At 51.5% G+C, this 23,089-nt stretch overlaps 5 non-coding genes across 5 annotated transcripts; 1 reads left to right on the top strand and 4 right to left on the bottom strand.

Moving 5' to 3' along the window:
- Window positions 1–826: 826 nt before the first annotated feature.
- Window positions 827–900, bottom strand: TRNAN-GUU (transfer RNA asparagine (anticodon GUU)). The gene has a single exon. It is a non-coding gene; the product is annotated as a tRNA-Asn (tRNA).
- Window positions 901–2,324: 1,424 nt separating this feature from the next.
- LOC131479666 (U1 spliceosomal RNA) lies at window positions 2,325–2,488 on the bottom strand. Its single transcript, XR_009245024.1, has one exon. It is a non-coding gene; the product is annotated as a U1 spliceosomal RNA (small nuclear RNA).
- A 3,794-nt stretch (window positions 2,489–6,282) lies between these two features.
- On the top strand, window positions 6,283–6,446 carry LOC118758776 (U1 spliceosomal RNA). Its single transcript, XR_004995856.2, has one exon. It is a non-coding gene; the product is annotated as a U1 spliceosomal RNA (small nuclear RNA).
- A 7,653-nt stretch (window positions 6,447–14,099) lies between these two features.
- TRNAQ-CUG (transfer RNA glutamine (anticodon CUG)) lies at window positions 14,100–14,171 on the bottom strand. Its single transcript has one exon. It is a non-coding gene; the product is annotated as a tRNA-Gln (tRNA).
- An 8,044-nt stretch (window positions 14,172–22,215) lies between these two features.
- TRNAV-CAC (transfer RNA valine (anticodon CAC)) lies at window positions 22,216–22,288 on the bottom strand. The gene has a single exon. It is a non-coding gene; the product is annotated as a tRNA-Val (tRNA).
- Window positions 22,289–23,089: the final 801 nt, after the last annotated feature.

The raw sequence follows: 23,089 nt of genomic DNA on the forward strand, positions 1-23,089 counted from the left end.
ACCTACCTAATGGTTCATCCACACCACGAAAAGACGTACAGTTGTTTAAAAGGCTGCGATTAGTAGTGAAGATGGTGATGCCGTTGGCAAGAGAAGCGTAGTGGCTGGAGTTTCCTGAGCATGTATCAAGTGGTCCAGTGCTTAACGTGCAGTTTTCATGGGATATTAACTCAGGAGGGGAGCACTCCTATTCGCCTCCTTTTATAGACAAGGAAACTGAGACACAGAAAAATCAGGAAGTTCTTCAAGGTGACACGGTCCAGAAGGAAAATTTCAACCTACAACTTGGGGCCTTGTGACAAGAGTGGGGTTTTCTTTCAGGCTTACAGCAATATCCATCTGTAAAAGTTACGGATTTGGGGCCTGGCGGTGCGGCCTAGTGGCTGAAGTCCTCGCCTGCACGCCTGGGATCCCATATGGGCAACGGTTCTGGTTCCGGCAGCTTCACTTCCCATCCAGCTCCCTGCTTGTGGCCTGGGAAAGCAGTCGAGGACGGCCCAAGGCCTTGGACACTGGATCCTGGCTTCGGCACAGCACCAGCAGTTGCTCTCATTCGGGGAGTGAATCATGGAAGATCTTCCTCTCTGTCTCTCCTCCTCTTTATATATCTTACTTTGTAATAAAAATAAACAAATCTTTCTTTAAAAAGCTATGGATTTGGGAGAATGTAGAGTGGTTGTGGATGGCAGATAGCTTTTTGTTGAAGCCGAGCGTTTCCGGCAGAATTTGTCTCCCTGGCGGGAGCCCGTGATTTGCAAATGGAGGTGTCAAGAGGTGCTTAAATCTACAAGATTGAACCTTGAAGATGGTGACAAAGAAAACACATCGTCCCTGGGTGGGCTTGAACCACCAACCTTTCGGTTAACAGCCGAACGCGCTAACCGATTGCGCCACAAAGACAGATGAGAACACTCACAACAAACGCATTCCCTGGACAAAACAACCGTCCTCCACCCTCTGGCCTCCAGGCTCGAAACTTGGTGTCCCGCACGCATCCAGGACGGCGACACTCTGCACTCAGGGTCGTGCGGCTGGACTCTCGCGGGGCGCCACCTACCATGTCAGTCAGACCCCAGACTCATGGCCTTCGCCCCCTGCCCCTCGCCCTGCCCTGCCCTGCCCTGCCCTACCACAGGAAACAAACGCAGCCTTCCGGCTACGGATGCGGCCAAAAATTCCGCAGCAGGAAAGGGGCCTTGGTCCAAAAGTCACCGTGCTTGGGTGGGCGAAGCCGTTCGGATTCTCCCAAACCTCCCGGCTTCACATCCCTGCATCCCGCGGCCGAACTGAGATCTCCCCCGACCCGGGCGCAGCGCTGTAGGCCCAGCCCAGGCTTCGGTGCCGGGCAAGGAGGGAACCGGCAAGCACTATGTGGGACTGGGGACCCCCGGGTCAGTCAACAAAAGTGGGGATGCGACGGCGCTTGCCCTGTGCAGGCCGGCCCCTGTGTGTTCAGTGCTGGTTGGGAGACAACAATCGGAGGAGCTTAGTAACCAGATACTGTCAGGATAGACAGCAACAGTCTGAGCATCGGAAGGGTTCTGAAATGAGCAGTGTAGGAACAAACTCGGTTAGGCCGTTCTGTGTGCAAGGGAGCTTCAGTCCCTCTGCAGCAAATATCCTAAAATATCCTGTGTGTGTACGCATGTATATAGGAAGGAATCCTGTCTTCCTCCTCTCTCTGACACAGCATGATCTTCTGGTGGTCTCTGGGAGGGCAAATTAGAAGCAGCAATAGGGACACAACCTTAGACTACCGCCATATAAATAAGTTAATACACTACCAATGAAAAACTGCTGAGGAGCTTGACAGAGTTTGACCTCCTGCTTTTATAATACTTCATACATTTTTGTTTCATATACTTTTTGTTTATGTACACGGGTAGCATTTCACATGACTAATGCAGGTAAGGTTTATTGGGCTGGAAAAACCAGCAGTGCTGGAACAACAGCCCAGTCTGAACGAACCAAAATGAACCCCATTAATACCCACCACAAACCCTGGCTCCTGTGCATTGCCCTGTGTTCAAGCAGACGTGCTAAACGTTTGATTTGTCCCACATCCCATTGCGATTTTGCACACACCAATGGGTGCTGCTGCACCTTCTGGGAGATGCTAGTCATCTCCCTACATGTAGGAGAGAACCACGGAGTGCAAAACTTCTGGGGGAATTAGCACTCGCAGGTATGTGCTTGACTAGTAGCTTAAACACAGAGAAACGCACTAGTTAGAAACACAGCTAGTTACTCCCCAAAACATTGGCTTGCGACAGAAAAAGCAGAGAGCAACTTCCGGACGCCTCTATCTTTAGCACACGAAAGATCAGGGGAGAGCGCGAACGCAGTCCCCCACTACCACAAATTATGCAGTCGAGTTTCCCACATTTGGGGAAATCGCAGGGGTCAGCACCTCCCAAGTGCAATGGAGGAGCCTCACCCTGGGAAAACCACCTGCTTGATCATGGTATCTCCCCTGCCAGGTAAGTATGACTTCCGCCCTCAACGCCACGACACAGACACACACCCCGACACTTCACACACACGCTCACTCTCACACACACGCTCCAGCCCCTCTGCACCCTCACACACACAAAACATGCACGGCTTCCCAAGACACGCTCTCGCACTTTCTCCCACACCACGGAAACCCCTGTCCTCTTCCTGCGGCAGCTGCCGGACCAGCAGCCCCTGCGCCTCCACATCTACATACACACGCCCTCTCCGGCCCCGCCCTCCGCCGCCTCTCCTCCCCAGTAGAGGGACACGCCCGTCCCCTCAGGCCCCTCAGGCCCCTCAGCACCCCTCTGTCCTCTCCGTCCCCCTCTGTCCCCTCAGTCCCCAGTCCCCCTTAGTCCCCCTCAGTGCCTCAGTCCCCTCCGTCCCCCTCAGTCCCCTCAGTCATCCCCAGTCCCCTCAATCACCCTCAGTCCCCCTCTGTCCCCCTCAGTCACCCACAGTCCCCTCAGTCCCCTCGGTCCCCGCTGTGTCCTTCCTGCTTCCCTCGGGCAAGCCTATGGGCACCTCCACCCAGAGCCCCCGGCCGGCCGGCCTGTCCCAGCTGTGCTGGTCCTTGGCCCCCCTCATGCCGCCGACCCTTCTCGAAACAATCGCTTTCACTGTGCCCAGCCTTGAGCGTCCCAGGGACAGTCCCGGACCCTCCACTTCTGCGTCTCTTCACCAGTGGACAGGACATTTTAATCGTCTCTATTGGATGCCGCTCCAACGTGCGTGTGCGCTCGAGGCTGGGACGGAGAGCATCCTCCTCAGCTGACAAGGGGGCTGAGATAGGACCGCGTCCCCCAGGATGTCCCGTGTCCACGGGGCTTTGACGCCCCCAGCGGGGATTACCCTCCAAGATACCCCTGTAAGGTTGGAGGTCGCGTTCAGTACCAGAAATCCACACACAATAGAGTTTAGCTTAGAATAAGTTTTACTGGGAGCGCTCCTGGGCTAGGCTCACAGGTCAGTACACAGGGCCAAGGAAGTCACGCCCAGGCGACTTGAATGGCTGTTTTTATTAGGGGGCTGTAGAAGTAGGGTTTGGGGGACAAAGCAATGTGCCTTCTATAATGTCATAGGCTCCCTTTGACCTTGGTGGATTTCATGTGTCACTGCTGGACTGCTGGGCAAGGAGGAAGCTGCCTTTTCCTGGTGCAGCCTTATCAGCCATCCTTCTCAGCCTTCTCCTAGGCTGCCCCTTACCCATTCCAGGGGGGCCTTACAACCCCACTAGGCTGGTCCCCAGACCTGGCTCCCTCTTGGACTGGTGGGTACAGCGGCCTAGCCTGGCCTGCCCTCAACGCAATTCTTTTACTGGCCTGGACCTGGCTCATGCACTCTGGCATGTGCTGGGACTAGACCCAGCTCATCCCCAGACCCAGCCTTTGTACTCACCCGTGGGAAGCTGTGGCCTGGTATTCCCCCAACCCCACACACCCCCACCTTTGTCTCCACTTCTTCTAGAGTGTACAAATGCCTGGCTCAGAATACCATGTATATCCACCTATCTGGCTTACTTCCAGGTTTGGCTCTGCAGTTTGTCCTTAGAGCAGTGGCCTGGCACAGCCTGCCCTCTCTTCCAGCCTCCGATACCTACTGATGGATATTATGGCCCAATTGGGCAGACCCTCAAACACCCCCCCACCAACACACAGGCCACCAAATCAACATCTCATGTGTGTCAACTGGTGCATCAGCCTAGCCTTGGGAGAACCCCCAGGCCCTCACGTCTACACCTGCTCATTCCAACCACTCTCCCCAGTGTCATCCCAGCTGTCTCACTTGCCTGTGGCCACAGTGCATTGGTGTGTGGGAGCCTCCAGGGGCCATTTTATATACTTCAAATAAGGCCTAGGTGGGCCCCTCTCCAACCTGTCCCTAGACTGATGGGCAGCCACAGGGAGCTTTGCTGGTAAATAGCAGGAGTCTTCTTTGTCTTTTTTAACTGCATATCTTTTTTCATCTTCACCCTAGTTCCTGCTCTGAAGGCCATGGTAGACCTATGTGAATGATCTCACTTAGGTATCCTTGTGAGAGGCAAATGCCTACCGTGAAGTTTATATGCTCCATGCCCCATCATCATCACATCCAAGTGTCTTCATCCCTGCTCTAGCTCCCAACTCCAGTGCAAACGATGGGAGACAGCCTTGATGCCTCCAGGACCTAGGTCCCTGCCACCCACACACATGGGAGACCTGGATTCAGTTCCCAACTTTTGGTATCACCTGACCCATTCCTGGCCTTTGTGGGAATTCAGAAAGTGAACCTCTGGATGGAAGCTGTCTTACTGTCTTTCTGCCTTTCAAATAAAAGAAATAAAGTGAACACTAAAATGTCTAAAGAATAATTTCATTTATGAAATAACCCTAGCCCTAACCTTAACCCTGAGCTCTGTTACAGGAGAGCTGGTGGTGTGAGTAGTCACAGGATGAGGGCTCAGGCCTAGGCCTGACTGACATCTGGATTTGGAGGAAACTGCCTAGGATTGTCTGAGAGGTGTAAGCAAACCACAGGCCACAACACCCCTACTCCCCACCTGCCCTCCCGTCCCAGGCATACACTAAATGCTTATTTATTCCAGGGTCTTCCTGCTTAGGTAAAAGCACTCAGGTACGCACAAAGGTCAACAAGAAATCAGAATTTATTTAAAAGGATCAGTACATACCAGCTGTAAGTGTGGAAAACTTTCTCTGTGAGGAAGGGATGAGGGAGCAATTCCCACCAAACATGGGAGGGCACATTTATAGGGTGGGGATTGGTGTCCTGGGAATGCCCATTATGTTGGGTGTCCCAACTTTGCTGGACCTCCACACCTTCCCTGGACTCTCTGTACACCAAGGATGAAGTAGTAGGTGTGGGTTGAGCCCCTGAGCTAATTTCTTGTTTTTTGTTTGTTTGTTTGTTGTTTTTTGTCACATTGGGAGGATCTGGCTACTGTCTTTGTGGAATCTAAACCGCTGGCATCTGAGTGGACAGCAAAGCCAGGCGAGAGCCCTGGAGGAGAGACGGGGCCCCAGCAGAGAAGCCAGGAGAGCAGGCAGGCCTGGTGGAGTTTCTTGGAGGGTCATCTGAGCTGGGGGCGTCAAAGCCCCGTGGACACGGGACATCCTGGCCAGTCCTGGGACTGTCCCTGGGACGCTCAAGGCTGGGCACAGTGAAAGCGATTGTTTCGAGAAGGGTCGGCGGCATGAGGGGGGCCAAGGACCAGCACAGCTGGGACAGGCCGGCCGGCCGGGGGCTCTGGGTGGAGGTGCCCATAGGCTTGCCCGAGGGAAGCAGGAAGGACACAGCGGGGACCGAGGGGACTGAGGGGACTGTGGGTGACTGAGGGGGACAGAGGGGGACTGAGGGTGATTGAGGGGACTGGGGATGACTGAGGGGACTGAGGGGGACGGAGGGGACTGAGGCACTGAGGGGGACTAAGGGGGACTGGGGACTGAGGGGACAGAGGGGGACGGAGAGGACAGAGGGGTGCTGAGGGGCCTGAGGGGCCTGAGGGGACGGGCGTGTCCCTCTACTGGGGAGGAGAGGCGGCGGAGGGCGGGGCCGGAGAGGGCGTGTGTATGTAGATGTGGAGGCGCAGGGGCTGCTGGTCCGGCAGCTGCCGCAGGAAGAGGACAGGGGTTTCCGTGGTGTGGGAGAAAGTGCGAGAGCGTGTCTTGGGAAGCCGTGCATGTTTTGTGTGTGTGAGGGTGCAGAGGGGCTGGAGCGTGTGTGTGAGAGTGAGCGTGTGTGTGAAGTGTCGGGGTGTGTGTCTGTGTCGTGGCGTTGAGGGCGGAAGTCATACTTACCTGGCAGGGGAGATACCATGATCAAGCAGGTGGTTTTCCCAGGGTGAGGCTCCTCCATTGCACTTGGGAGGTGCTGACCCCTGCGATTTCCCCAAATGTGGGAAACTCGACTGCATAATTTGTGGTAGTGGGGGACTGCGTTCGCGCTCTCCCCTGATCTTTCGTGTGCTAAAGATAGAGGCGTCCGGAAGTTGCTCTCTGCTTTTTCTGTCGCAAGCCAATGTTTTGGGGAGTAACTAGCTGTGTTTCTAACTAGTGCGTTTCTCTGTGTTTAAGCTACTAGTCAAGCACATACCTGCGAGTGCTAATTCCCCCAGAAGTTTTGCACTCCGTGGTTCTCTCCTACATGTAGGGAGATGACTAGCATCTCCCAGAAGGTGCAGCAGCACCCATTGGTGTGTGCAAAATCGCAATGGGATGTGGGACAAATCAAACGTTTAGCACGTCTGCTTGAACACAGGGCAATGCACAGGAGCCAGGGTTTGTGGTGGGTATTAATGGGGTTCATTTTGGTTCGTTCAGACTGGGCTGTTGTTCTGATTCGTGTGCGTGGAGTGTGTGGTGGGCAGTATTAGTCTGGGTTGTAGCATCAATTGGTTTGTGGAAGAGATGAGGCTGTAGACAGAAATGACCCAGCAATTGCAACCAGAGGTGTGTATGCAGGCTGATCTGGGGTCACCTCACACGAAGGTTTTTTGGGGTGGTCCCATGTCCTCCCACAACTGACTCAGAACTTCAACCATGGAGATAGTTCCAGGATCTGCAGATTGACCATGGAGTGCATGTATTAGAACTGAGCCTCCTCAGTTGCTGAGCCTTTGCAGTGCATGGCATACCCAGCTGCACACTGGGGAATGTGGCAGCTCATTGGGGCCTCCAGAGGATATCTGGTACCATAGCAAAAGATGGAGGACAGAATAAACTGAACCACTCAAACATTGTAGCAAGTCTTGCCAGTGGAGACTCTAGGGTGGATTATGTCAGCCAATGGACCTTGGAAGGATTTCCCCGATGTTGGAGCAACAAAATTAACATTTCAGAACTATTAAAATCACTTGAGCAGAACTCCACATTGGGGACTCTGGGATGACATCAGATGGCTGTTTCCTTTCCTTGGATACTGGTGTAGTTTGCATGCTGGGTGAGCCTTCTCCCACTTTCTCCCTTTTTCCAGCTGCTATAGGAAGAAGAAAAAGAAAACTGAAAACACATCATCTCATCCACTTTCCCCTGTTCCTTAACTCTTCCTACCGTAATCACTGGCAGATATGAGAACCAGGATGGGGTGGAGGATAGGCCAGATCGGGCCACAATACCAACAAATTCACATTGGGGCCAGGACTCGAGGTAGACTAGGCAGAGCCAGGTTGTAGCACCCACCGATGAATGCTGAGGTAGGCGAGCCATGCCACTTTGGGCCGCAGCTCCCACCAGCACATATAAAACCTGGGATGGGAGGGGGTGAGCCCAGTAGGGTACTTCCCTGCTGGACCACTGTTTCCACTGGTGAGCGTTAGAGCTGGCATTGGGGGCAGACAAGGCTGCGCAGGGCTACAAAACCCATTGGCCTGCATGTGAGCTAGGTTAGGGGAGAGCCAGGCTGGGGTAAGTGACCATATCCACTGGGGCATGCATGAGCTAGAGTAAGTGCAGGCTGGTTGGGCTCTGCCACAGCATTGGCTAGCAGATACTGGGATTGAGGGCAAGACCTGTCAGGTTAGATTGTAAAACCACCTGGAAAGTGCAAGATCTGGCACTATGACTGGGCCTAGTAATGAGGTTGTGGACACCCCTCTGATGGGCTGTAGCTCCCACTGGTAAGCACAGGAACCAGGGCCGGTGGAGCGATTGGATGGCTGGACAGCACCACCCGTTGGAATGAGTATAGGCTGGATAGTGGGGTTGGTCAGGCTAAGCTAGGCTCCAACACCCATTGATGTGTATGAAAGTCAAGTAATACACATGACTGGACCAGTCTGATGCACATACTGTCATGCCTGGTAAGGGTTATTGGGACTTGCTCTGACTAGGCTGCAGTTCCCACTGGTGTACGTGAGGGCCAAATATGTGGTGGGGCAGAATTACGCTGGGCTGCAGCATCCATTGGTTTGTGTATGAACCTGGGGATAGAACTGACCAGATGATGGCAACCACAAGTGTGTGTATAGGCTGATGTGGATGATGGACTGAGCTGAAATTCACAGTGGCTGACACACACAAGAATCAGATTGGGGTCACTTCTGGTGAGGTTTCTTTGGGGGCCCTCTTGCCCTACAACTGGATTGGTGGATTCAGAACTCCAACCATGGTGAAAACCACAGTATCTGTGATATGACTGTGGAGTGCATGTGTCAGAACTGGGTCTCCATGGTTGCTGAGGCCTGTGCAGTGGACGCATGCCCAGATCCACATGGTAGACATGACAGAGTTCACAGAGGCCTGCAGAGGATGTCTGGTACCATGGAGGACAGAACAAATTGGAAAGTTCTCCTGGTCAAGCTTTGACAGTGAGTATCTGTGCAAATTGAGACTCTAAGGCAGACTATATCAGCCAATGGACCTTGGAAAGATTTCCTCAACCTTGGGGCAACAAAATCACCTGCATTTCAGAACTATCAAAACCAATTGAGTAGTATCCTTGATCCACATCAGGGACTCTGGGGTGACATCAGGTGGCTGTCTCCCATTCCCAGGTACTGATGTGGTTGTGCTGCTGGGAACAGCCCTTTCCCCTTCCCTCCACACTTTTCCCAGATGCAGGAAGAAAAAAGGAGATTGCGGGCAACTGTGTCATCCACTTTCCCCTTTTCCTTGACCTTCCCAACCCCAACGGATGGTCCACATGGGCATGCATTCCTCTCATCTATGTAAACATCATCAAACATGAATTTATTATTAAAATAAAATAAAGTATAAAAAATTAAAAAGTAAAAATTATTTATATTGGAAAGGCAGATATACAAAGAAAAGGAGATACAGAAAGAAAGATCTTCCATCTTTCCAAGCAAGGAGCTAGATGGGAAGTGGGATAGCCAGGTTTAGAACCAGTGCCCATATGAGATCCAGGCATGTGCAAGGCAAGGACTTTAGCTACTAGGCTACCATGCCAGGGTAAAAAAAAAAAAATTGCTATTCTCTTAAGAGTTGATTGTAAACCAGTTTCATAGGCCACAAGAAAATGAAAGCACTACGTGCAGTCTCACAGGAAACAGACCTGGAGCTGAGGAGGATCAAGAAGAGTCTGTAGCCGTGGGGAGCACATTCCTGGGGGAGAGGCCTGTCAGGGCAACCAGACAATCCCTCAAGATTCCTGGGACAACAGCACAACCAACAGGTCTGTGGTGATGTGGCCCTGGGGAATCAGACCCATGCCTCTGTGAATCTACATCCAGAACGCAGTGGCCAAGAATCCAAGAAGGCCTTGCATTCCTGGGGGAGAGGGACCAGGACCCTGGAGGTGGCATGTGTATTAGAGTTCTGTGTGTGTGTGTGTGTGTGTGTGTGTGTGTGTGTGTGTGTGTGTTTGATTTCCCATTGGGGAGCTCACTGGAGATCTCCCACCAGCAGACAGTCCCATCATGCCTGGAGGAGGTGCACCCTGGTCCCCTAGGTCGGGGAGAACCCACATGACTAAGTGGAAACTGGCTCCCTATGGGCCCCTGTGTCAGGAGTCATGTACTATAGCCACACTGAAGCCATTTTGAATATAGACCTATGGGAAAGTGGAAAACTCCCAGTTGGCTAGATGCTTGGGAAAGAGGTTATGAAACTAATCACACGCTTAGATTCAATTGTTTCTAGCAACTGTTTCAGAATGTGATTTATGCCGTACCTGCCAACATCTTGTACCTACGCTATTATTAATACAGTGGTTACTATTGTTGAAATGGTGGCTGCTCAAGAACAATCAGTCTTGAGACCATGGCTTGCGTCCCAGTTTCTCCTTCCCTCCCTGAGCCTTAGTTACTGAAGAATATAAAAACCCTCAGTTGAAATCAATAAACTGACAGCTTGATCAGACCTACTGTCTTGCTGTCCATTCTTTGTGTCTCTTGTCTCTTCATTCTCTCCTAGGTTGGTTGCGACCCCCGTTGACTGTCCTGCTGGACGGGACACCCCTGGAATACTGGCTTCAGCACTGCCTCTTGTTTGAGGGCTCATCCCCTGTGTGGGTGGCCAGCAAGTCCCAAGGGAGCTTGAGGCACGGGAACACCAGCTGGGATTCCTCCAGCTACAGCGCTGCCAATCCTGAGTCTCCAGCAAGTGGCTCTGGGTGATGCCAGTCTTTGGGAAGAGATCGGTCTTCTGTTGAAGGAGAAAAATCAGGCTTGCATAAGGCCTCACAAAAAAACCAGCTCAAAAAAAAAAAAATCAGCTCACACACAGATCATGAAGAGAATGGGTTGTGTGGCAGACATTGAGAGACAGTCTTACTCTGAGTCAAGAGGGACAAGGCCAGTACTGTCAAACACTAAGATTAAATGTCCACCAGGGCTGGCAGACAACTCCACGTCTCATGAATCCCCACTGCCTGTATCCAGAGGCACGTGAGTAGCTGGTGCGCTGGACAGCGCTGGCCCGATGAGTCAAGTTGGAAGGGCTTGGGATTCCCTGGTGTGTGCTTTGCATTGGCTACAGGTGTGCAGAGGTGAGTGGGTGTCACTGTGTGTCTTCATGCGTCTTTCTTTTTTCTTTAAAAAAATAATTGGCTATGACTATATTTGAATAAAATGATTTCTTCGTGTGTGATTTTACAGTAATAAGTGAAAGTGGGACATGTTTCTTTTCTTTTTTTTTTTTTAAGATTTATTTTTATTACAAAGTCAGATATACAGAGAGGAGAAGAGACAGAGAGGAAGATCTTCCATCTGATGATTCACTCCCCAAGTGAGCCGCAACGGGCCGGTGTGCGCCGATCCGAAGCCGGGAACCAGGAACCTCTTCCGGGTCTCCCACGTGGGTGCAGGGTCCCAAGGCTTTGGGCTGTCCTCTCCTGCTTTCCCAGGCCACAAGCAGGGAGCTGGATGGGAAGTGGAGCTGCCGGGATTAGAACCAGTGCCCATATGGGATCCCGGGGCTTTCAAGGCGAGGACTTTAGCAGCTAGGCCACGCCGTTGGGCCCAGGGACACGTTTCTTTTTGGAAGGGAGAAAATTGACCATTTGTGTTGTAAAAGGTTTAAGTTATAACTTATTGAGCACTTTTGGCAATAACTTTTTAAACCTGTCTTAATACCTTTTTTGGGGGTATTGTTTATAATGTGACTATTTAAAGCCTTTTTTTGTTTAATTTGCTGCTCTAGTTTAACAGTATGTTCTAGAAGGTTTAAACCCTTTTTTTTTTCCAGTCTGCACAATTAGCCATTCAGAGCAGGAGGGCCTGATTGTACAGAGCTCCTACAAGGTCCAGCTGAGAGCAGAGTCGGACGTGACTGTGCTATGGAAACAGGATTTAGTGTGTAACTACAGAGCTGTAGTGCCATTAGAAACTGTGAATTTCCAAATAAATATGAACACATGTCTTTATTAAAAAAAAAAAAAGATTAAATGTCCACCACACAGAAAACACTGAGAACTCTGGCCTAATGTTATGACACCTCAAAGCTAATAGTCTTTTCTTCTGTTATCTCCCTGCTTGCTTGCTCGTGGTGTAGAAACTTGCACATCTGCACTATAGAAACATAGTGGGACATTTAGTGCTCAGTCTTTTTGGGGCGGTGGGGGCGGGGGCGTGCTGGTGCTGGCTGAAGCCATCTGGCTTAAATAAGGGCTACCTCCTTCCTCACAAGTGGTCATGGGCTTCTTGGTTGTTCCCTGCAAAGTTCTGTGCACTTATTCCTCAGCTTGGTATAGAAATAAAAAGCTGGGAGTCAGTTTCAGACAGAGAGGTTTTAACTGTGAAGTGAACAGGTGAATAGCAAAAGAAGAAGGAAGGGAAAGCATCTCCTGGGAGGGATCCAGGAGATGGGGCGCCTCTTCACAAGAAAGGAAGAGACACTAAGGTTTTTCCAACGTCTTGGATTTTTAAGCATTCCTTGACTCTTGTCTGGACTGCTGAAGACATTCTCCATCAGTGGCCTCTCAACAAACTAGGAAATGGCTGGGTAATTCTTGTGCCGCAGTTTGGAAGTGTGGTTTCTTGGCCAAGATGTTAGCCAGTTTGGATGGTCTCATTGGCGGTCTTGCTTCTGTAATGCTGTCATCGAAGGCAGGTTCTCTCCTTGCAGCAACACCACGCTTTGGACTCTATTGTCTTCCCTTTCTGCTGCTTCATAGTTCTTTGGCTTAATCTTTTGGCTTAAATAAGGCAGCGACTGGGCCCGGCAGCGTGGTGGCTAAAGTCCTCCCCTTAAATGCGCCTGGGATCCCACATGGGCGCCAGTTCTAATCCCAGCAGCTCCACTTCCCATCCAGCTCCCTGCTTGTGGCCTGGGAAAGCAGTTGAGCTTTGGGATCCTGCACCCATGTGGGAGACCTGGAGGAGGTTCCTGGCTCCTGCCTCCTGGCTCCGGATCGGCACAGCACCGGCCATTGCGCTCACTTAGGGAGTGAATCATCGGACGGAAGATCTCTCTCTCTCCTCCTCTCTGTATATCTGACTTTGTAATAAAAATAAATAAATCTTAAAAAAAAAAATAAGGCAGCGGCGAAGATGACCCATTGTGGGGAATGCACCTCATCCTGCAACCAGCGAGCTGCAGATGCAGGTTCTCAAGGCTTTAGTTGTCTCAGGAGTCACCTCTGTTGAGACCTGCATGCCTGCCACAGCTGGATTCCCGCCAGGGCTGGAAATCCGAACTCCTGGAGCTGAGGTGATAACTCAACTAGCACTGGTGATTCATATGAGTCCTGCAAGCACTGGCTTTTCACATGAGCTCTGGTTCGTGTCCTGGATCCTCTGCCTCCCATCCAGCTCCTTGCATGTGGCCTGGGAGAGCAGTGGAGGATGGACCAAAGCTTTGGGTCCCTGCACCCGGGTCGGGAGACCTGGAAAAAGCTCCAGGCTTGGATCATCTCAGCTCCGGCTGTTGTGGTCATTTTGGGAATGAGCCAGCGGATGGAAGAGCTTTCTGTCTTTCTCTCCTTCTCTCTGTAAATCGCGCGACCCATCCTCTCAGCCTTGAGAAACAGCTGTCGCCCTTCTTCACCTCTCTAAGCCCCAAGGTTCCTGGGTCCTGGGAGTGCAAGCTCAAGGGGAGAGACCGGGCGCCGCCTCGTGGCCACCGCGGGAATCGGCCAACCCCGGTGGACCTGAGCCTGAGAAAACTGCCCCGCCCCGCCCCGCAGCAAGGCACAGCGCGCGGGACTCGCGAGGCTCAGGACCCCAGTGCGGGAAGGCGGAGCGCTGCACAACGGCCCGAAGGAGGAAGCGAAGCCTCCGTGCGTTTTCACCCCTGCAAACGGACCCACTGGGAGTCAGCGCGGACCCTCCTCCTTGGCTTGCTCCGGGACACCCAGAACATCCCCCACCGCCGTGGGTGGTCGCCCGGCAGAGTCCTCGGGCACAGGCGACAGCTCAGGTGGGGCCAAGTGCCCCGCGGGAGCCTCCGTCCCTCCGTTCGCGGCGAGTGGCTGGAACCTCGGCCTCACCCAGCAAGGGGATACCCTAGGGTCGGTCATTTTCCTGTGAGAACCCGAACTCCGGGGGTATTTGGGGACTGGAGAGAGCGCAGGGAAGATCCTGCGGTGTCCCGGGCGTACAGCCGGAAACACGAGGCTCGGAACAGTGCTCGGTGGAGCTGGCTGCCTCTCCACTAAAGAAAAAGGTGGAGCAGAGAAACCGAATCGCAACTCAACGGGAAAAACTCACAAGGTCCCACCGAGATTTGAACTCGGATCGCTGGATTCAGAGTCCAGAGTGCTCACCATTACACCATGGAACCCAACCCACAACCAGTTTTTTCGACACCTGCTACATAGAACAAGTGTGGTTCTGATGGAGTCAAGAACAACTCACCCCGTGAATTGCCAGAAATCACTTAAGACACACCAAACGCATCCGCTGCCACTCAAGAAGACTCAGTACAAACCATCGCAGCTCCTGGGCAGGGCTCTGACAGCTGCACAAACGGGAGTGTTTTCTTAGAGCCAGGCCAAGGCCACTCCATCCTGATTTCTCAATCTGTCATAAACCACAAATCACACCATTTGGAACACTGCACATGTGTCAAGGCATTCAAGGAGAGCTGTGTGTGCAGACACCAAAGTCATTCAAGGAATAACAATGGCCTCACCCCAAATCACACAGGAAAGTCCACGGAACCTTGGTTTCTGGTTGCCGCATTCCTGGTCCAGAGTGTTCACCATCCCTGCCCGGAACCCACGCAGGACCCTCGCCTGAGCTCTCCTAATTCTAAATAGCAAACGGGCTTCACCATTGTCTCAGCATGAAAGTCCTACAGTGTAACCTCGGGCTCCTTGAAGAAATAGAAATGTAAAAGAACCATTCTTTCCTTGTTCACCTTGGTTTTGTCACTCTAGTCAAATGTCAACATGCATTAAAAACCCTGTAATAGATGGTACCAGGGAGATGAGAGTGACCACCACGCAAATACCACCAGAATGCTTACTCTGCTAAGCCAAGGTAGACTTAACAGAAATAAACTTAAACGAACAAAGAAAAATGAAACAAGTATCTGGGAAGTGAATATCCCTTTTGTCTTTTGAGGGTCCAAACACAGGTTTAGATCACAGAAACTCTTGTCTGTTGTCCTCACAAAAGCCACCCCTGTGACCAGACTCCTCCTCCCTCCCACCACACAGGGCACAGCACAACCAGGATTGTACATGCAACTAAGAAAATAGGAAAAGAGGGGGCTCGGCAGCGTGGCCTAGTGGCTAAGGTCCTCGCCTTAATCCCATATGGCCGCTGGTTCTAATCCCAGCAGTTCCACTTCCTCTCAGTATATCTGACTTTGTAATTAAAATAAATCTTAAAAAAATAGGAAAAGAGACAGACATAAGATACAGATCATAAAGGCAGGTGTCTAGAAGGAAGCCTCCTTCTCTGAATTAAGGAAGGAGGAAAGGATGACTCTACAGACTAGCTGCGTCAGCAGCTTATTATTATTATTATTATTATTATTATTATTATTACAAAGTCAGATATACAGAGAGGAGGAGAGAGAGAGATCTTCCGTCTGATGATTCACTCCCTAAGTGAGCGCAATGGCCGGTGCTGTGCCGATCCGGAGCCAGGAGGCAGGAGCCAGGAACCTCCTCCAGGTCTCTCACATGGGTGCAGGATCCCAAAGCTCAACTGCTTTCCCAGGCCACAAGCAGGGAGCTGGATGGGAAGTGGAGCTGCTGGGATTAGAACTGGCGCCCATGTGGGATCCCAGGCGCATTTAAGGGGAGGACTTTAGCTGCTAGTCCTCACTGCCAGGCCCTGCGTCAGCTTCTTATTGAGTTGCTCAGGGAGTCAAATTATAGGAATTGATATGGCACAAACTTTAATTGCAGCCCTCTCCACATTTACGTTAGCCAGCCAATGCTTGATGATCCGGAAGTCCCAGCATGACCCAAGGACAGAAATCAGTAGGTGTGTGATTGTCTCTAGGGTGTCCTGAAAACATAGTTATTTCTGTGGCCCTGGATCATATCCCAACTGCGGATCCTCACCTCCAGGCCTTGGTCTCATACTTCTTTCTATGTTTGGACCATTGCCCACAGACTTCTTTCTGGTCTCCCACATGGGTGTTGGGACCCAAGGAATTGGGCCATCTTCTACTGCTTTCCCACGTTAGCAGGGAGTTGGATTGAAAGTGGAGCAGCTAGTACTTGAACTGGTATCCATATGGGCTGTCAATGCTTTCTGGTGGGAGATTAGCATGATGAGCCATTGTGCTGCACCTGCCCCCTTCCCTCAAGTCTTTTTAAAAATGTAGAAAAAAAAGAACCTGGAGAATGCTTAAAGAAGATTTTTGCACTGGGCTTGAAAGAAAGTTGTTTCATCTTTTAAAAAAGTTGTTTCAGCTCACATTTTTAGAGTGTCACAGTCTATGATCAGATACACCTGCTGATTTAGTATTAGTGACATCATTCCTTTTAAAAAAAGATTTATTTATTTTTATTGAAAAGTCAGATATACAGATAGAATGAGAGACAGAGAAGAAAATCTCCCATCCACTGATTCACTCCCCAAGTAACTTCAACAACTGGACCTGCACCGATCTGAAGCCAGGAGCCAGGAGCTTCTTCCAGGTCTCCCTCGTGGGATGAGGGATCCCAAGGCCTTGGGCCATTTTTGACTGCTTTCCCAGGCCACAAGCAGGGAGCTTTAGCCGCTTCCAGAATTAGAACCGGCAGTGACATCATTCTAGATGGTAGAATGCTCAGAGAGGCAAGGAATCTTGCTGCAAGAGAGGGCCAGCAGGTAGAGGAAGGCTCACGGGATGAATGGGGAAGCAAAAAGAGCACAGCTGAGGCCAAGTCTCCAACTTTTCTTTCTATTTTTAAAAGATTTATAAATGTATTTGAAAGGCAGAGTATAGGCAGGGGTTGGCAAGAGAGACAAAGACAAAGTCAGAGAGAGGGATAAAAGGAAAAGGGGAAGGAGAGAGGGAGGGGCGAGAGACAGAGAAGAAAGATCGTCCATCGACCCCAGCTGTAGGCGACTGCCTACATTGCCTTGCACCTTAGGCAACTGTTACACTGCTGAGAGAAAAGCAGCCAGTAGCTGGTGGGCATTCTGGGCCTGGTTAATGCTAAATCTGTATTAATTATAGATATGTGCTAGCATATTTGCCTATTCTATTTTCCCCCTCTTTTCTAATGATATGCAAGGAGGCAGGGGAAGCCAGGCCAGGACATGCTGCCCCATCCCTCAGGCACACTGCGTGCTGCTGGCAGTTGGCAGGGGGCTACAGATTCCCTGGGGGCGTGAGATTGGGGATGTGTTGGAGTGGGCTTCTAGGGACCTTCATGGACCAGATCACTTCACTTGGAGGTAGGCAAAAGAACTGAGATGAAGTGGTTTAGAGGAGGGAAATGAGGGCATGTCTGGATCTGGCCACACATCCACATGGGAGACCTGGACTGGGCTAAGTAGCATCATCCAGCACTCAACAGCACATGCACAATCTGGGGCTGGGATGGGATATCTGACTGGGCTAGGTTGTAGGACCCACCCGTGAGTGGCAGGGCTGAAGATAGACCATGTCAGGCTGGCCTCCAACACCCACTGGAATGCAAAGAACCAAATCTGGTGTGGGAGGGAGCAGTTTCTGTAGCGTACCTGTGGGCTTGCTCTGTGGGACTACAGTACCCACAAGTTTGCATAAGAACAGGACTGGACCACAGAACTCACTGATACTTTCAGGAGCTGGACTGGAATAAGGCTGGGCTGGGCCAGGCTGTAGCACCTGCTGGCACATGAAAAGTCCTGGACTAAGGGCAGACAACACAAAGCAGGACTGGGGAACCTGCCAGCATGTGTGAGATCTGGAGTGGGAGCAGACCTTGTGGTAGAACCTTGGAAATTCTCTTGTTAGGCTGCAGCTCCCACGGTGAGTGTGAGACCTGGATCTGGGGGCAGGTTAAGCCAGGCTGGGCTATAACACCTGTTGGCATATGTGTGGAACAGATCTAGGGGCAGGTTGTGGTTGTCTAGTTCACAGCACATGCTGGCATGAGCAAGAGCCAAAATGGGGTGTAGAGCAGGTTGGTTTGGGTTGCAACACCTGCAAGTTCATTTGAAGGTTGCAGCTGGGAATGGGCCAGGTTGAACTAGGCTGCTGAACCTGTTAATGAGAGCTGGGACTGGGGATGGGACAACTGAATCAGGCTGCAGCAGTTGCTAGTGAATGCTGAGACAGGAAGCAGGCTATGCCAAATTGGGCTGCAGCACTCACTGGCACACACACACCTAGGGCTGGTAGGGAACTTCAGAGACACCCCTGCCAGGCTGCTTCACTGGTGCATGTGAGAGCTGGGATTGGGGGCAGGCTAGGCTGCTGTACTCACTGGCATGTGAAAAAGCCAAAATGGGTACAGGTCAGCTGGGCTAGGCTGCAACGCCTGCTGACTATTACTTGCCCGGGTGCAAGACATGTCAGGCTGTACTAAAGAACCCCTTTAGCAAGTGAGAGTGGGCCTAGCAGAAAAACTGTGGTCACTCTCTTGCTAGGCTGTACTTCCTGCTGGTAAATGGGAGAGCCAGGGCTGGGAGTAAGCCATCTGGATAAGGCAGCAGCACCCATTGACATATGTTTGGGCTAGGTCTGGGAGTGGGTTGGGCTGAGCTAAGCCAAACATGCCAGCATACACCAAAACCAGGGCTGGGCACATCTCCAGTGGGGGTTATGAGGGTTGCTCCAACTAGGCTTTGGCACCCATAGGTGTGTGTGAAGACCTGGCCTGTGGCCAGCTGGGTTGGACTAGGCCAAAACACTTGTTGGTTCATGTGAGATATGAGGCTGAAGCAGAATTGACCAGGCAGCTGCATTTACCAATATGTGTGCTGGCTGGTACAAGTGACAGATTTCACCTGAATCTGCACTAGCTGGTGACACAAGAGTCAAGTCTGAGCTAACCCCAGGCAGGATTTCTCGGGAGACTCCCCAGTTAGACTACTGGACCCAAATCCCGGCCACAGACAATCACAGGATGTGTTGTCCCATCTTGGAGTACCTGTATTGGGACTGGGCTCCCTCAGTTGCTGATGGGTGTGCATTGGACAGCATGCCCTAATGCAAAAGGGGGACATGGCAGCCATCTCATCTAAGTCAGCAGGGGCTGTCAAGTGCAGGGTCAGAGGATGGAAAGCAGAACAGAGTGCACAGTTCTCCTAGCAAAACTTCGCGTCAAGTGTCTGGGTCTGTGGATGCACTGAGGTGGAGCTGGTTAGCCAATAGGCCTTGGAAAGGTTTTCTCTCCTGGGTATGATGTAGTCTAGCAGCTGGAAACAGCCTCCTCTCCTTCCCTTACCTTGCTTCTTCCCCTCTCCTCCTCCATAAAGGAAAAAAGAGAAGAAAAGGAAAATTGGAAGCATTTGTCCCACTCACTTTCATCTGTACCATGATTCCCCACCCTATTCAGTGATCCTCATGGGCCTGCATTCTTGTCAATTATGTAAAGAATATCTAAAATAAAATACAATAAAACAAGAAGATTTTCTCTACCTTGGCGCAATAAAGCTGACAATGTCTTAGAACCATCAAAACCACTCAAACGACACCCTCGGAACAGTCTTCTTCACATCGGAGTCTCTAAAGACCCCTTATTAGTCTCTAATGATCATCACCCAATCCCTGGGTGCTGATGTAGTTTCACAGTAAGGAGCAGCCTTCCCGTTCTCTCTGCTCCCTTCCCCACTGTGGATACAGAGAGAAAAAAAAAATTGAAATAGTTGTGCCATCTGCCTTCCTCCATGTTTTAACCTTCCTCTCCATAACTGGAGGTCCACATGGGTGTGCATCCTCTCAACCATGTAAACAATACTTTTTTTTTTTTTTTACTAGAAAGGCAGATATACAGAGAGGAGGAGAGAGAGACAAAGATCTTCTCTCCGATGGCTCACTCCCCAAGTGAGCGCAACAGCTGGAGCTGAGTCAATCCGAAGCCAGGAGCCAGGAGCTCTTCCAGGTCTCCCACGCGGGTACAGGGTCCCAAGGTTTGGGCTCTTCAACTGCTTTCCCAGGTTACAAGTAGGGAGCTGGATGGGAAGCAGGGCCGCTGGGATTAGAACTGGAGACCATATGGTATCCTGGCGCGTGCAAGGCAAGGACTTTAACCACTACGCTATCACGCCGGGCCCTATGTAAACAATATTAAAACTAAAATAAAAATTACATTTAAATAAAAAGGATCTTTCATCTATGTGTTCTTCTAAAAGGCCAAAGCATCAGGACTGGATTAAGCTGAATCTGGCAGGCAGGAACTTTGTCTAGGCCCCAGACATGGGAGACAGGGGCCCAAGCACTCGGACCATCATCCACTGTCTCTCTAGATCCATTAGTACGAGAAGCCAGGACTTGAAACGGCACTCTGACATGGGTACTCGTGTCACAACTGGTAGGTTACCGTGGCAAGCCCCATCGTAGTCTCCCTCTCAGACTTCTATATTCAACTTTCTCTGGATAAACTATATATTTTTTTAAAAAAAGATTTATTTATTTATTTTTTTACTTGAAAGAGTTACAAAGAAAGAGAGAAGGAGAGACAGAGATTTTTTATCCATTGGCTCACTCTCCAAAAGGTTGCATCAGCCAGGGCTGGGCCTGTCCAAAGCTGGAAGCCAGGCGCTTCATTTGGTTCACCCATGTGGTTGCAGGAGCCCAAGGCCCAGGCCATCTTCTGCTGTTTTCCCAGGGCAGTAGCAGGAAACTGGACCGGAAGTGGGACAGCTGGGACTCAAAGCGGCACCCACGTGGGATGTCGGCACTCCAGAGGGATGCTACGCCATTCAAACCATATTTTGGTATAAGATTTATTTTTTATCGGAAACCTAGCCATACCACTCAAACCATAATTTGTTAATATCCATTTTTTTATTGGAGGGGCAGATTTACAGAGAAGAAGATACAGACATAGAGACCTTCTGTCCACTGGTTCACTCCCCAAGTGGCCGCAATGGCCAGAGCTGAGCCGATCTGAAGCCAGGAGCAAGGAGCTTCTTCTGGGTCTCATACATAGGCACAGGGTCCCAAGATTTTGGGCCACCCTTGACTGTTTTCCCAGGCCACAAGCAGGGAGCTAGAAGGGAAGTAGAGCAGCTGGGATATGAACTTGTACCCATATGCCAGCATTAATTTCTTCTGCTGGAGTAGATGACTCAGATAATCCTGGTCCCTATGTAGCAATTCATCACTAGGAAGGTGGTCACTGTCAGTCAAGGCAATGTAGGGTTGGAAAGTCCCACTGTCACTGGGAAATAAAACATGCTGATGAGTGTGTCTGCTCAGGACTTGGCCAACTTTGGGGTAAGGCTATAATGCCACAGGGATTAGAGCTCTGGCTCAGGTGCAATGTCCACCCTCCAGAAAGGCTCCTGGCTGGGGCGAGCTAGGTTCCTGTGTGCTCCTGCATTACAGAACATCTGGATCTAAGAATGTTATCATTACCGCCTGTGCTCTCAGTGAATCCATGAGGTCCAGGTGAAGGCTCAGGAGCTGCTGATCTGTGATTTTCATGCTGGGCCTTGGGCCAAAGCTTGAACTCCAGGAGAAAGGATAGACCTGAAGCAAACAGATACCCCAAGGGTGACGAATGCTTAGAGGCCTCACTTTGAGGGTGTAGGACAGGTGAGGCTTGGGGAGGAAGACCTGAGGAGAGGAGCGCCTTGGGCCTGTGCTTGGGTAACAGGCAGATACAGGGTGATTTGCCCTCCGGATTCTTCAATGCTGGCCACTCAAGCTCTTCCATGAACAGCTATCCAACACCAGAGTGCCAAAGCCCTCCCTGGAGAGAAGGCACAGGGTGGACACAGCAGCCCCAAACCAGCTAAGACAGAGCTGAGAACTTCAGGGACACAGCAGAAGAGCAGGGTGGGGAATGGGAGGAGCCTTTCAGGACCCACACAGGGCACACTGGAACTCGGATATTAAGATGGTTGGCTGCAGCAGGCCCAGGGCTGGTTTGTGACATTTAATTTCCTGGGGATTCTACACTAGGGTAGGGATGTGTTAACCTGAAAATATATGTTTAATTGGTGTGGATAGGAATACTGAGGACATGTGCTTTGGGATTCAGATGCAAATTTAGATTCATTTAAAAACGACTTTTTAAATTTAAAAATTACTTACAAGAGGAGGAAGAAACGTATGTGAAATACCTTGTTTCCTGCCTCAAGCGGCCTTAATACTCAGGGTGCAGGGCCCCAGTCCCAAGTGGAGCAGCCAAGACTACAGCAGCAGGTGGCGACCTTTCCGTTTACCACAGCGTCAACAACTACATTCATTTTCGCTAGGTGGTAGCCCAAAACATTTGTGTTTCCGCCCGGTTTCGAACCGGGGACCTTTCGCGTGTGAGGCGAACGTGATAACCACTACACTACGGAAACGGAGCTGAAGTACCATCACAGCGGGGACTGCCTCACCTTCCTCAGGATGCCTTCTGCATCCATTCGGTTCCCGGAAACGGAAGGAACGCCGGACACACCGTCATTGCAGCAGCGACGGAGAACCGCCCATTCCCGCTGACCGGATGCGGAGTCCACGTGTGAGGAGCCGGCGTCCCAGCACTCGGGTTTCTCGCTGCTCCTAGCTCGGGGAGCAGGGCACCCGAGTCCCGCCCCACACCAAGTCCCTGCAGCCGCCACAGGCTGCGGGCGGGAGACGCTGCTGCCTTCCCGAGGAGCTCAAGGCCGCGCTGCAGAGCGACTCCCGCGGGTCGTGGGCGCCGTGCGCGGGAGCTGTGCTGCGGGAGCTGCCGGCGCCTCAGCTCTCAGCTCCTCCTCTCTGGGGCCGCCTCTGGGTCTCGGTCGTGCCCGCAGCCTCCCGCCCTCCCCCGGCGCCACGCAACCTCTCTCCGGGGTGCCGTGTCTTCTCCCAATGCGACAGTATCTTGTTGGTTGCCAGGAAGAGGCGATTGGCTGCATGGTGAGCACCTGCCTGCTCTGGTGGGCGTGCGACCTGTGGTGCGGGGTACCTGGCTGCGTCTGGTGCGGGTTCGCCTTTTGTGAAGAAGGGTATGGCTTTCCAAGCTTTCTAGGGAAGGGAGCGAAGCATAGGTGTAGTCAGGTGGATTGGGACTTCCACTTTTCCACGGCAACCATGCGTAGGAGAAAGAAACAGCGCGTTCACTTTGGATTCCTGGCCAGGGAAATGGTGTTTTGTACTGGCACATAGAAACCCTCTAGAGC

This window comes from Ochotona princeps, chromosome 2 (assembly GCF_030435755.1).
Source record: "Ochotona princeps isolate mOchPri1 chromosome 2, mOchPri1.hap1, whole genome shotgun sequence".
NCBI classification, from domain to species: domain Eukaryota; kingdom Metazoa; phylum Chordata; class Mammalia; order Lagomorpha; family Ochotonidae; genus Ochotona; species Ochotona princeps.